A 12,565-nucleotide genomic window follows, 5' to 3' on the forward strand; every position below is an offset into this window, starting at 1 on the left:
GAGGGCTAGGTACAATCGACGTTTGGTGGTCAGTGTTGCAGTTTTGAAGCGTCTCAGCTTTCCCAGCACAGCCCTAGCCTTCGCTCCCTGCTTGCGGAAGTGTGGGGTCCAGGTAAGGCCACTATCAAGTGTGCTACCCAGCACACGGGTGTGGTCCTTCACTGGGATGTTTGTGTTGTTTATTTTAAGAGGAGTGTTTGTGATTGTTCTGTTGGTTCGCTTGCAGCAGAAGTATACAGCATTGCATTTCGACGCGTTGGTCTTAATGCGTCACTGTTGCTCCCACGCGTGTGCCCCGTTAAGGATGTCTTGCAATACGTGTAACGCTCCCTGCAGCGTTTTGTGTCTGCTGATGTGGTTAGTGTCGTCTGCATACGAATGAGTTAGAGCCTGGTTGCGTGGATAAGCTGGCTCTGGCAGGTCATTCGTATATAGATTGTACAGAGTGGGGGCAAGGACTGACCCTTGCGGTACTCCAGCCTTCGGCACAAAAGGTTGGGACAGACAGCCCCGCCACTTTATTCTTATTGTCCTATCGTCCAGGTAGTTGCAGAGCAACCTTGTGAACGGCAGGGCAAAGTCGAAATTGTGGTACAATTTGTACTTAAGGCCTTCATGCCAGACAGTATCGAATGCCTTCTCCACATCCTTACAAACCAAAATGGCCTTACCAGGGCGACCGTCTGGCGGTCTTTGAACCCATTGAGTGATCATGGATATTACGTCGTCTGCACCGCGCCCCGGCCGAAAACCAAATTGGCAATCCCTCAGCACATTCTCCGTCTCTAGGTACACGGTCAGGCGGCGGCATAGGACGTGCTCAAACACCTTACCAAAGTACTCCAGAAGGGAGATTGGCCGGTATGAAAGGGGGGCGGAGGCGGGTTTCTGGGGTTTAGGAATGAGGATAGTGTCTCCCACACTATCCTCATTCCTAAACCCCAGAAACCCGCCTCCGCCCCCCTTGAATAGTTGTGGGAAGTACCCAGAGGCTAGTGAGCTATTGTATAGTGTCGTCATGTGTGAGATTATGTTGTCTGGCATACGTTTGAGTACGTGTGCATCGATGCCTGAGGGGCCAGGGGATTTTAGTTTTAGAGCCGAGATAACCCCCTTTACCTCCTCCAAAACGATGGGGCAAATAAGGGGATCATCATCTAACTGAGAGAGATCAACAGTCTCGTCGAGAATGAGGTCACTACATCTGTCCATGAAGGAGTTAACACTGTGCAAGGTGCTAAAGCAATGTGGTCCTTGCACAGGATGGGGTTTAAAGACCTCACTCTATGCTGACGCCAGAAGGTCAGCTTGGTGTTGGGGGGAGTGTGCAGAGTGGTTAAGATGGTTGATGACCTTGGGTGGAGGCACAGAGCACTCCTCCAGCTGTCGTTTGAGGGTCCTCCAGAACTTGGAAGGGTCCGTCTCACAGGCGCCGGAGAACGAGGCCATCAGTTGCTCCTCCTCTCGATGTGAATCGATGTAGAGGGACTTCCTCAGGCTATTCTGTAGCCAGTGCATGTCTCGTAGGATGGCGACACGGGCCTCTAGGGGTGCTTGTAATAGGTCTGTAAATCTGTTCTGTAGTGCAATGCGTAGTCTGTTAGTGCGCATAGAAGCGGTGAACGTGGCAACCTTTCGGTGCTTTGTTCTAGGAATGTGCTTTTTTACAGCGTTTTTGACAAACTTTGTAAGTGAGCGCCATTCCTGCTCTATCGCCGCATGTGGAGCGTTGTTCATGTTTGTGTTGGTGTATGTCGTGAGAATGTTTTTGAAGCCTTCCCAGTCGGCCTGACTGTAACGTAACCGAGGCTCACTGGGGATAAGGATGGGTGAGGTGGAGATGCGAAGGATTAAGGGTATGTGGTCTGAGAGGGTGGGGGCACCGGGTGAGATAGTGGAGTTGAGGAAGAAAGCTCGGCTGTTGGAGAACACCAGGTCGGGCTTACCCTGCAATCCATGACCTATGAATGTGGGAAAGTCCGGACCTAGGAACTTCAGCCGGTGAAGTATAGTAAGAGAGTGTAGTTGCCGACTCACTGAGCTGCTGTTGTGCGTTCCAGGGCTCCAAGCAGCATGCCTGCAGTTGAAGTCGCCAATGAAGAAGGTTGGGACTTTGTATGACATCACCTTGGCAATGTCAACAAAGGGGAGGAAGGGGATACGGGGAGGGCGGTAGAGGGTACAAGAGGAGGATGGGACCGCGAATGGTGCTTAACTTGATCGCGAGCATCTGCTCATAATGAAATTGATCAAGTATAGTTGCCTGGAGGGACTTCCTGGCTAAAATACAGACGCCCGAGTGCAAAGCAAGACCCCGACTCCAAGTGTTGAAGCCTTGAATCTTGGGAAGAGATTCGGGGGCTGGATCACCCATCGAAGTCAAACAAATGACATCAGGACCGTGTCTGGCAATCTCTAACAAGGTGCTGGTCCTTTGTGGGGTCCAGTGACGGACGTTCTGGTAGAACACACGTAAATCCAATCTATCCATAGGAATAGTTGTCTTCAGTGAGTCCCACTAACTGGAGGGAGTTTAGAGAGGAAGCTTAGTTAGCCTTAGGGGCTTAGAGGGTTAGCACTTCGCTGTCGGAGGAGGAGGAGGATGCACTATCGTTAGACTGGACAGTCTGGAGTAGTGCTGGTGAAGGGGATTATGTCCCGCAGCGTCTCCTTTGTGAGCTTAGTCAGGTTCAACTTAGGCCTCCCAGTCGAGCTGGCTCGTGGTATGGCCACGCGGCGCGGGAGCCCGGAGGAGGATTTGTTTGCCCCTGACGAGGAGGAGCGAGGGCTTAGGATTGGGGAGCGTGAGCGGTTGCTACGTTGGTAGGATTCAAGTCTGGATGCCCTGGACTTGGGGCGTGATTGCCTTAGGTTAGGTTCTTGCGCAGCCTTCTTGGGGCAGGTGGAGGAGGAGGAGGTGGAGGAGGAGGAGGTGGAGGAGGAGGAGGTGCGGAGGGAGAGGGGGTAGGAACGGAAGGAAAAACAGAGGGAGCGGTGGTGGGAAGGGTAGGGGCTGGGTGGGGATAGGATGGGTTGTTGGGACCAAAGGGAATAGCCTCTAGGACGTGAGGTGGAATGGGGAAGGCAGGTAAACCGAGGTGAGTGAGTGCTGTTGATAGCATCTCCTGCACTTGCTCCTTGCTCTTGGACATAAGCATTGCCGAATAGACAATACTCAGAGCAAGCACGTGAGCATCCCTCGTTTGGTTGCATCTTTTGTCTCCAGACGGGCACTGGAGATTACCAGCTGCTTCCCCTTCCAGGGTGGTGCTGATAATTGACGCGACCGTATTAGGGATTCCGGTACAGGAAGAGGGCCTAGTCGCATCCTTAAAGGTCAGATATCAAGACTTCCATAACTTTTTGTGTCGAGAACGCTTGGCCTTCGTTCTCTGAGTCCACTGCTCCTTGGGGGCGCAAGAAGGCTCCTGGTCTGGGGCCGCAGCAGGGGAGCTAGCCCTCCTCTTTACACCTGGGTGGGTTCTGGGTTTGGAGGTGGGGGGTTGAGGGATTTTGCCTTGGGATGGGGAGGAGGGGGTGGAGGAGGTCTTTGTTTTGGTTCGAGGCAGGGGATTAGAAGGTTGCGCAGGCAGGGGGCGGGTGTTGGGAGCTGACCTAGCCACCGGTTGAGCGGGCTGCGTTGTGTCAACTACCTTCCTCCTTTCCGGGCAGGAATTGGAGATGGCACTGTGGGCTCCACCACATAGGAGACACTTGAGTCTCGCAGCTTCGCATTCCCTATACCGATGTCCATCGGAAGCACACTTCGAGCACCTAGTCAGCTTGGGTTGGGGGCAGGATCGGGAATCATGTTTTAGGGAGTAACATATCAGGCATTGCCTGACCTTGAGGTTCTTAACCTCTCTGATTGATGAAGGGGGCAGATACATGAAACTAATCTTGAGTCCTACCTTAAAGGTCAGATATCAACAGATATACCATTCGCTAAAAAGCATCGTATTGCTCGAAAAAGTACTTTTTAAAAGCATACAAATAAAGTTTTTACCTGTTACAGAAGAATTTATTCAGAAAATTCACTTTTAATTGCGCCTCACATACCACTTTTCCGAAGTTTAGATGTTCTAGTCGATTAGTAATTAGTACCAGTAATCGCCGCTAGGTGAACCGGCGGTGACGTCACAATTGCCAAACAATCGGACAAAGAAACGCACGCTGTAGTTCAGCTCAGTCATTCCAATCGAGTTATTCATCTTCATGTTCGTTTTTAATCCAAATTTGTTCGCAAAAATGGCCCATTGTGCATTCCAATTCGGAAGGATAGTATGTATGGTGGAAGAAGAAGAGGAAGAGGAGTTTGATATCGCTGAACATCGCATTGTAAAGCCTTACCAGTTCGAACTGATAATAGGACAGCCCGTTTCTTCGTCGGAATACAGTGCAAGTGAAGATGAAGAAAGTGGTGAACAAAATGCGAAGAAGAAGGGGAAAGCGATTTGTCAGATTCAGAACCCGAGACCACGGGGGAGGAGACGGAATTCGACGGCGACGTTGATTTAGACGGTGCCGAGAATCAAGATGGGCCTACCACCCCTCCTAGACGCAAACGCAAAAGATCTGACCACTCTCATAGGATTGGGAATACCAACTGGTATGAAATTCAGTGCATTATTCCTACCTTATTTAGGCTATCATTGCAAGCATGGGATGGGGTCCTTTGTTTTTATGTAGACGACCATTTGTCAGTCTCTCTCTAAAATTCCAAGCATGGGGGGAAAATTAAATGATATGAATTGCCTTGCGGCCATTTCTTCCTGCAAGATCGAGATTATTCATTTAAAATACTGGAATGAATGAATACATGTAAATAAAATGAAGCCAAATAATCTTTTAATAAGTACTGTCAACTGTGTATTTTCTATTTTACTAAACACAGTAAAGTGCATAAAAATAAAAATATGTACTGTGATGGCCCACCATCCTCCATGTATATAAAATGTCTGTATCTGTATGTCAATCTTTAATTGTAAGATAATTATGTATGTACTGTAAATTGCTTGTATACGTTGTGATGGCCCACCATCCTCCATGTATTTAAAAATATCTGTATCTGTGTTATCCTGTACTTGTTAGGTAATTACGTATGTACGGTAAAAACTGCTTGTATACTTTATGGGATCTACTCTCTCTAGGCCGACAGACGTGAACTAGTTCTGTCCGGCTCATCCTTCGCCTTCCTCCCGTCCTCGCCAACTGTATATATAATGCATCTGCCGGCTCCTGGGCGCACTTTCGTTGGCTGAGCGACGCGTAACTTTATCTCTCCCATATTGCTTTTGCTCTAGTACCGTGGCGTCACCACGTAATCTATATTCTCATGACTTGGTTTTCGGTGGAGGAATTAATTGTCAATTGATTAAATTAATTATTTATGTTAACTTCCGTTTGGATTTGCCTTACCCACATCAAGGCCACTAAGTACGAACCCCTCCTAGACATATTTCCTTATATCCTTGCGGAAGGCATAACAGTACAAGGAAAAACATCATAAAATGACTATCAATATTTATGCAGTTGTTTCTTTCAGGCTATACAGATATATTGCTAACCGGCACTTCACCAGATGGATTTACCACATCCTTGGTAAAAAAAAAAAACAGAAAAGTTTTGCCATCTTGTGCAGTCTCACGAATTCGTGCACAGTGGGAAAGTGAGGACTATACATACTGTGGTTTCAAATATCCCCAAGTTTGATGTGAACGCAATGATATGTGATATAAATATCAGGAAGCAATGTGGACTTATGAAATCACTGTTAGTTTGATTACAAAGTCATGTACCATGTACTAGTCTGTTGACTCTTTATCATGTTTATGTGATGGCAATACTGCTGCTGTACACAACCTACTGTAGTCAGTGCTTCAATGATTAAACCGTGTTCGCGATTGTCTTTCAGACACTACATCTGATTTAGTGTGTCTTTTGTAGGTATCTGCAATATTTTATACCTCCGGTCCAGCGGCGGAGCCAGGAATTTTTAGTTGGGGAGGCTAAGGGGGGGGGGGGGGGCTGAGCAAATTTTGGGGGGGCTAATAGTAATATGATAATACACATATATTATCCTCATTTCAGAAGGGGAGGGGGTTAATGGTAGGGCTAGCACTGATGGCTGACAAATCTTTAGCCCTGGCAATTAAAAATTCCACTTAATAAAATTATTTCAATGAGTGTTTTAAATTTTCAATTTGCTCATTTCAGTTGGGGGGGCTAATGGGGGGCTGGCCACTTTTTGGGGGGCTAAACCCCCCCCCGGCGCCGCCACTGCTCCGGTCCATGAGTTTAATTCACTAGGCCTATATAGGCCATCCTGCATGTCCATGGAATTTATAACAAGCCCTCTCTGACATAGGCATAGGCCTAAGCCTAACGCATGCACATGATGCATGGAGTCAGAAAAAGTAAACTGCCTACGGTACCTCAAGCCTCCGGCGTTTATCAAACGCTGACCTACTTTTCTTTTTTGGTTTCGGCGTGGAATGCTTTGTAGTAGCTGCAAAAATTGAGGGCACGGCATCAGGTTTTAGATGTCTCCTGGTCTTCTCCATAAATCCAATCGATAACGCTAGATTCATTTCGAAGCATTCCTCTCCGAAGTGGTCAGAGCAAAGTTCTGAAAACTTCGAAGGCTCCCACAGTTTGCCCGGTCTTTTGCCTGCTCTGTTCACCTTTCTATCCATTCCGATCGTCGGGCTGGCTCCGTAGGAAATTGAAAGAAACTCCTCCCACTTCCACTACCATTGTTGCAGCCTGCGGCAACGCAATACACCATTATTATCACAATTTTGTGACAATAAAAAAAAAATTGAGACACTCAAGAGACGACACACGACTGACAATGCAAAAGCGATACGATGCACTCTCAGAATAACAATATTGTTTGGCAACTGTGACGTCACGAACGCGGAATTCCCCGAACGTTCCCGAAGCGCACGGGCGGGTTGTTTCGAATAGCAGACGACGCAATGAGATGAAGACAAACAACTGTTTTTGCCAAATTTGATAAGATGTAGATGGTGGAATTATATAGAATACTGTCAGTATGCTTTTTTATGTACATTAAACTGTAAATACAAAAAGTTACGGAAGTCTTGATATCTGACCTTTAAGAATCTTCTCAAGATATTTTGACGAAGTCAGAGGCCGGAGGCCGGAGGCCGGAAGACGTCGACAAAGACAACATCCGTGTTGCTCTCCCTTAAATCACGCAGAATGGCGTCCTTATCTCCGAGCGAGTCAAGTACCATCCTACCCACGTACATGGACGCTCTAACATGAGCATACGTGGGTGTGACCCTACGGGGAGAGAATCCCAGCTTCTCCAGCCTAATGACAGTCCTCTTCTCGAAGCAGGCGTCGAGACTTTCCTGATCCATCAAGTGGAAGAGGACATTTGCCCCTTCCGTCTGGGCGAAGCGCACAGGAGCACTGCCTATCACACCGCTCAATTGGTTGGCATCGTCAACAAGTGAGATGCCATCCGGGCGTGAGTTGCCTCTCACGAAAACCACTTGGAAATTAGTTCTCATGATGAGGGCGCTTGACGGTAACCCGTATACGAGAATCAGACACGTCAGAGAAGAAAAAAGAGAAAGAGCAGAAGCACCTTCGGAGCAGACGGACTAGTCACGAATTTTCGTTAGGCGCTAAGAGAAGAGGATACAGAGGGCGGGCAGTGTGGTTGTGTATTGACTTAATCAAGTCAGAAGCTTGTTGCTAGTGTCTTTGGTGTTAACTGTGACCTAGATGCAGACACAGCTAAATGTTTTGTGTTCTTTCTCTTTTCTACGAAAGCACGACTCTGAAAACAGAGAGCGATTACGTAAGTGTTTGTGTAAGTAAAGTACACCACTGAGTATTAAGCACTTTGTGTCTGTGTTTACCCTGAGAGATTTCTTTATTTACGGAGAATAGGCGTTGCTATTGAGTAAGATGGTTGGGTTGAGCGCGAGCAAGAGCGTGGTGATCCAAGGGGCGATGCTAGGGGCAGTTGGCGGTGAGCTGGAGCGGAGACGTCCGACTTCCGCGAGCGCTGTGTTGATCTGACGACCCTGCGTGACCTCATCCCGGTCACGTTGTCCCCCCACACTCGCCGACCGCCAGTTGTGCGGACGTTTGAGCCCAGGACATAAACTCCTTACGAGAATTTGTGGTTTTCTCGGTGGAAATGTGTGCCGCCTCCAAAGCTTTCCTTTTCTTTTTTCCCATTTTCCTATGTAGAACGTGGGCTTCCTTCCAGTTTGGCAATGATTTTCTTCATCGATATGAAATACTAGGGCATTTGATGTTCTGTGATGTTTCACATCCCTCTTGTGTTCTTCTAATCTTCTGTCCATGCTGCGTCCTGTCTCACCAATATAAACTTTCTCACAACCTGTACAAGGAATCCTGTAAACAACACTTTTATTTTCTTACACCAGAATAAATTTAGTAACATCAGCGGGGAAGAGAATTGGTGAGTTTACCAGAAATACAGAAAATTTGCAAGAAAATAAAAGTGTTGTTTACAGAATTCCTTGTACAGGTTGTGAGAAAGTTTATATAGGTGAGACAGGACGCAGCATGGACAGAAGATTAGAAGAACACAAGAGGGATGTGAAACATCACAGATCATCAAATGCCCTAGTAGTTCATATCGATGAAGAAAAACATTTGCCAAACTGGAAGGAAGCCCACGTTCTACATAGGAAAATGGAAAAAAAAGGAAAGCTTTGGAGGCGGCACACATTGCCACCGAGAAAACCACAAATTCTCGTAAGGGGTTCATGTCCTGGGCTCAAACGTCCGCACAACTGGCGGTCGGCGAGTGTGGGGGGACAACGTGACCGGGATGAGGTCACGCAGGGTCGTCAGATCACCATGTAAGCTGTTGACGGACTTTGATTCTTATTCTGTATTCAGTCCACTGAGGAAGGCCCAAGAGGTCGAAACGTCTGGTTCTGAATAAAGCTCCATACTCTAGCCTTAACGTTTCATTTTGCCACCTCACCTCCATGTATATATATATATATATATATATATATATATATATATATATACATATACCAAAGGCTTTTTTCCCCTACATGGGGGGTAGCCACAAAGAAAAAGGCATAGAAACCACTCCCACCCATTCCATTTCCTATATATTCCACTCCCCTCCACCCTCCCTCTTATCTTGGCACCTCCTGGATGACGGGTCATCCGTGCATTCTGTCCACTGCCCTGGGTCAGAAGCAGTGTCGCAAGACACAGCGCATCCACAGCAAGGCCGCTTGATAAATTCGGCGACCCCGTCCCCTCATGCAGAAAAGGAGAAAACGGGGAGAAATCCCTTCGGGCTGCGTCAATTTTCTTCTCACACATACTTCTCCCCACCCCACCCCCACCCTCATGCATCATAGCATCATCTATACACAACCCCTCTCCATTCACCCCTATCTTCTGTCCTCTCCCGTCCTTCCTCCACAGACATTCCTCTCTTTTGTAATGCCCCTTTCACCCCATCCATCCATCTCATCCTAGGACGTCCCCTCATATTCACTCTTTGCACCTCTGCCTTCCATACTTCTTTTACTAAACTTTCTTCACTCATTCTTTCCATGTGTCCAAACCATCTTAATACCCTTTCATCAACCCTATCTCCCAGTTCCCTTTCCACCCCTGTTCTCCTCCTCACCTCCTCATTTCTTACGCTATCTAGCCTAGTAACCCCTATCATAGTTCTCAGACATTTCATCTCAAACATATTCAAACTCCTTCTCTCTTCCTCTCTCATGTTCCATGTTTCTACCCCGTACAATGCTGTTGGTACAACCACTCCTTAATATAACCTCCTCTTAGCATCCATTCCCAGATGTCTATTTCTCATTACATACACACACACACACACACATAAATTGGGAGAAGAAGGAATAAAAAAAGTAGAAAATGAGAAGGACCTGGGAGTCATTGTTATGAATAATATGTCACCTGAGAAACATATAAATAAGATTTTTGGAGAAACTTATCATTTAATAAGAACAATTAAAGTGGCATTTACATACCTGGATGAAGAAATGGTGAAGAAAATTCTAATCACTCTGATAAGACCAGGATTGGAATATGCTGCAACGATGTGGTCACCAAGTACAAAAATATATATAAAAAAAACTTGAAAGAATACAAAGAGCAACTACAAAATTGGCACCAACACTCTCAAAACTATCATATGAAGAGAGTCTAGCAAAACTGAATGTAGGACAAAAGGTCCCCGGACAAAATGTCCCCAGACAAAATGTCCTGAAATCTGCACCCCCGGGACAAAATGTCCCCAATATTTAGGACAAAAGGTCCCCATTTTTTTTTTCAACAAATATTGATTTTTATCAACTGTTTATACATTTTGAATCATAGTTAATTGTGGTTTTATAACAACCCTTAAATTCAGGAGAATCTCTATATATAAACACAAAGTACAATAATATTTGATATTTGATATTTTATTAAATATCTTATACACGACCCAACCCATCAATCATTAGCCACTTTTCAGACCATTGCTGTAATTTATTTAAATCTTCATTCCGCAAATTATGAGTACAATTACAGCACACAATTATGCTTTATTGAACTTATATTGTATGCCTATATAAAATAAAATAAAAAATAAAGTTAAAAACCAAAAATTAAAAAAAAAACATATAAAGGAATAAAGTAAAACACATCTGACAAATTTTTAGAAAAAAAAAATGAGGACATTTTGACCACCCACCTAGGCCGTTGGGGACATTTTGTCCCAGGGGTGCAGATTTCAGGACCTTTTGTCCGGGGACCTTTTGTCCGGGCACCAGCAAAACTTGAACTACAGGCACAAGAGCAAAGAAGAGAGAGAGGAGATTTGATAGCTATTTACAGAATCATGAAAGGCATAGAAATTATTGATAGAGAGAATCTGATAAAATGGGATGATAGAAATACAAGAGGGCACGGAAAGAAAATCAAGAAAGACAGCTATAGAAGAGATGTGAAAAAGAACAGCTTTCCTCACAGAGTAATAGACAGTCGGAACAAGTTAGATGAGAAAGTGGTGTGTGCAAAAACAATACATGAATTTAAAAATAGTTTAGATAAAATGAGATATGAAGACGGGACACCACGAGCATAGCTCCCCTTCCCGTAAAATACAACTAGGTAAATACACACACACACACACACACACACACACACACACACACACACACACACACACACACACACACACACACACACACATATATATATATATATATATATATATATATATATATATATGCATACATATATATATATATATATATATATATATATGCAGACATATATATATATATATATATATATATATTTATGGAGAATAATCACTATAAAAACACATAATCCAAACTTTTTTGCTGGTAACCACAAAGGAAATCTGAGAGAAACAGTAATTGCCAAGCGCTTTTGTGTTATTCACATCTTCAGGGGAATACAGATGAAATTAGTAGTACAATAAGATTTATAAGACAAGAGAATAAACACTAGGAAAGGGACTGGTAATGCAAAAAAAAAAATCACAAATGAAAAAGAATAAATCTTAGAAAACAACACAAATCCCCAAATTACTTTTGGTCACTTACAACCTGATTACAAATTTTGTTGATGATGAATAAGACTAGAGACCTACAAAGGAGTCATCTTGTGTATGAATACTCGTGCAAAATAGGGAACTGTGCGTCGCTACCCTCCTCATACATAGGATACACAACAACAACACTTAGTAGAAGAATCACTTACCACCTCCAAAATGGTACACCAAAAACTCACAATATTACATGCCACAACACCACTCTAACAAGGGAAATTTTGGGAAAAAAAAAATTATTGGACAAGAACAGGATACCAAGCGCTTGCAAGCTCTCGAGGCCCCTCTTATTAAAGAGAAGTCTCCAAAATTAAATCTGCAATCTAGAGACCTTGCCATAATTCCGTCTATGAAATCCACCACTGTACGGAATTTCACCTCTCCACGGAGTTCCACCACCCCACAGAGTTCCACTATCCCACGGAGCTCCACCACTAATCCTCCCCCTTGATCATTTTTACGTGATCTCACCCCGCACCATGAAACCTATTCTTTCAATATATAAACATGTCTTTTTATTGTAATCAATATCACTTGAAAATTTACAAAGTGTACAAAACGTCGTGAATACATTAAGAACGCTCCACTGTGTTTTTTTTCTCTTCGCATAAATCAGAGTACAAGAAAGAGAAATGGAACACAATATTTATATAGTAATAAGAAAAAACTGGGGAAGGAATTATAGCCACATAAAACCTTCGGACAATATACATACACACACATTCGTATACACATAGTAATAATAAAACAATAAAACAGCAAATACAAAAGAGCAAAACCATGTGGCCGAAACGTCCACAGGACATCTGGCACAATCAGGAGCCATGGTACTGCTTTACTGTCCTATTATACTAATCATGAAATTATCTAGTTTAGATAAACCTTAACTCAAGTTGTGTGTGTATGTATAGTGTCCGAAGGTTTTATGTGGCT

Source organism: Oratosquilla oratoria, chromosome 12 (genome assembly GCF_046742065.1).
Source record: "Oratosquilla oratoria isolate Oo_2021 chromosome 12, ASM4674206v1, whole genome shotgun sequence".
NCBI classification, from domain to species: domain Eukaryota; kingdom Metazoa; phylum Arthropoda; class Malacostraca; order Stomatopoda; family Squillidae; genus Oratosquilla; species Oratosquilla oratoria.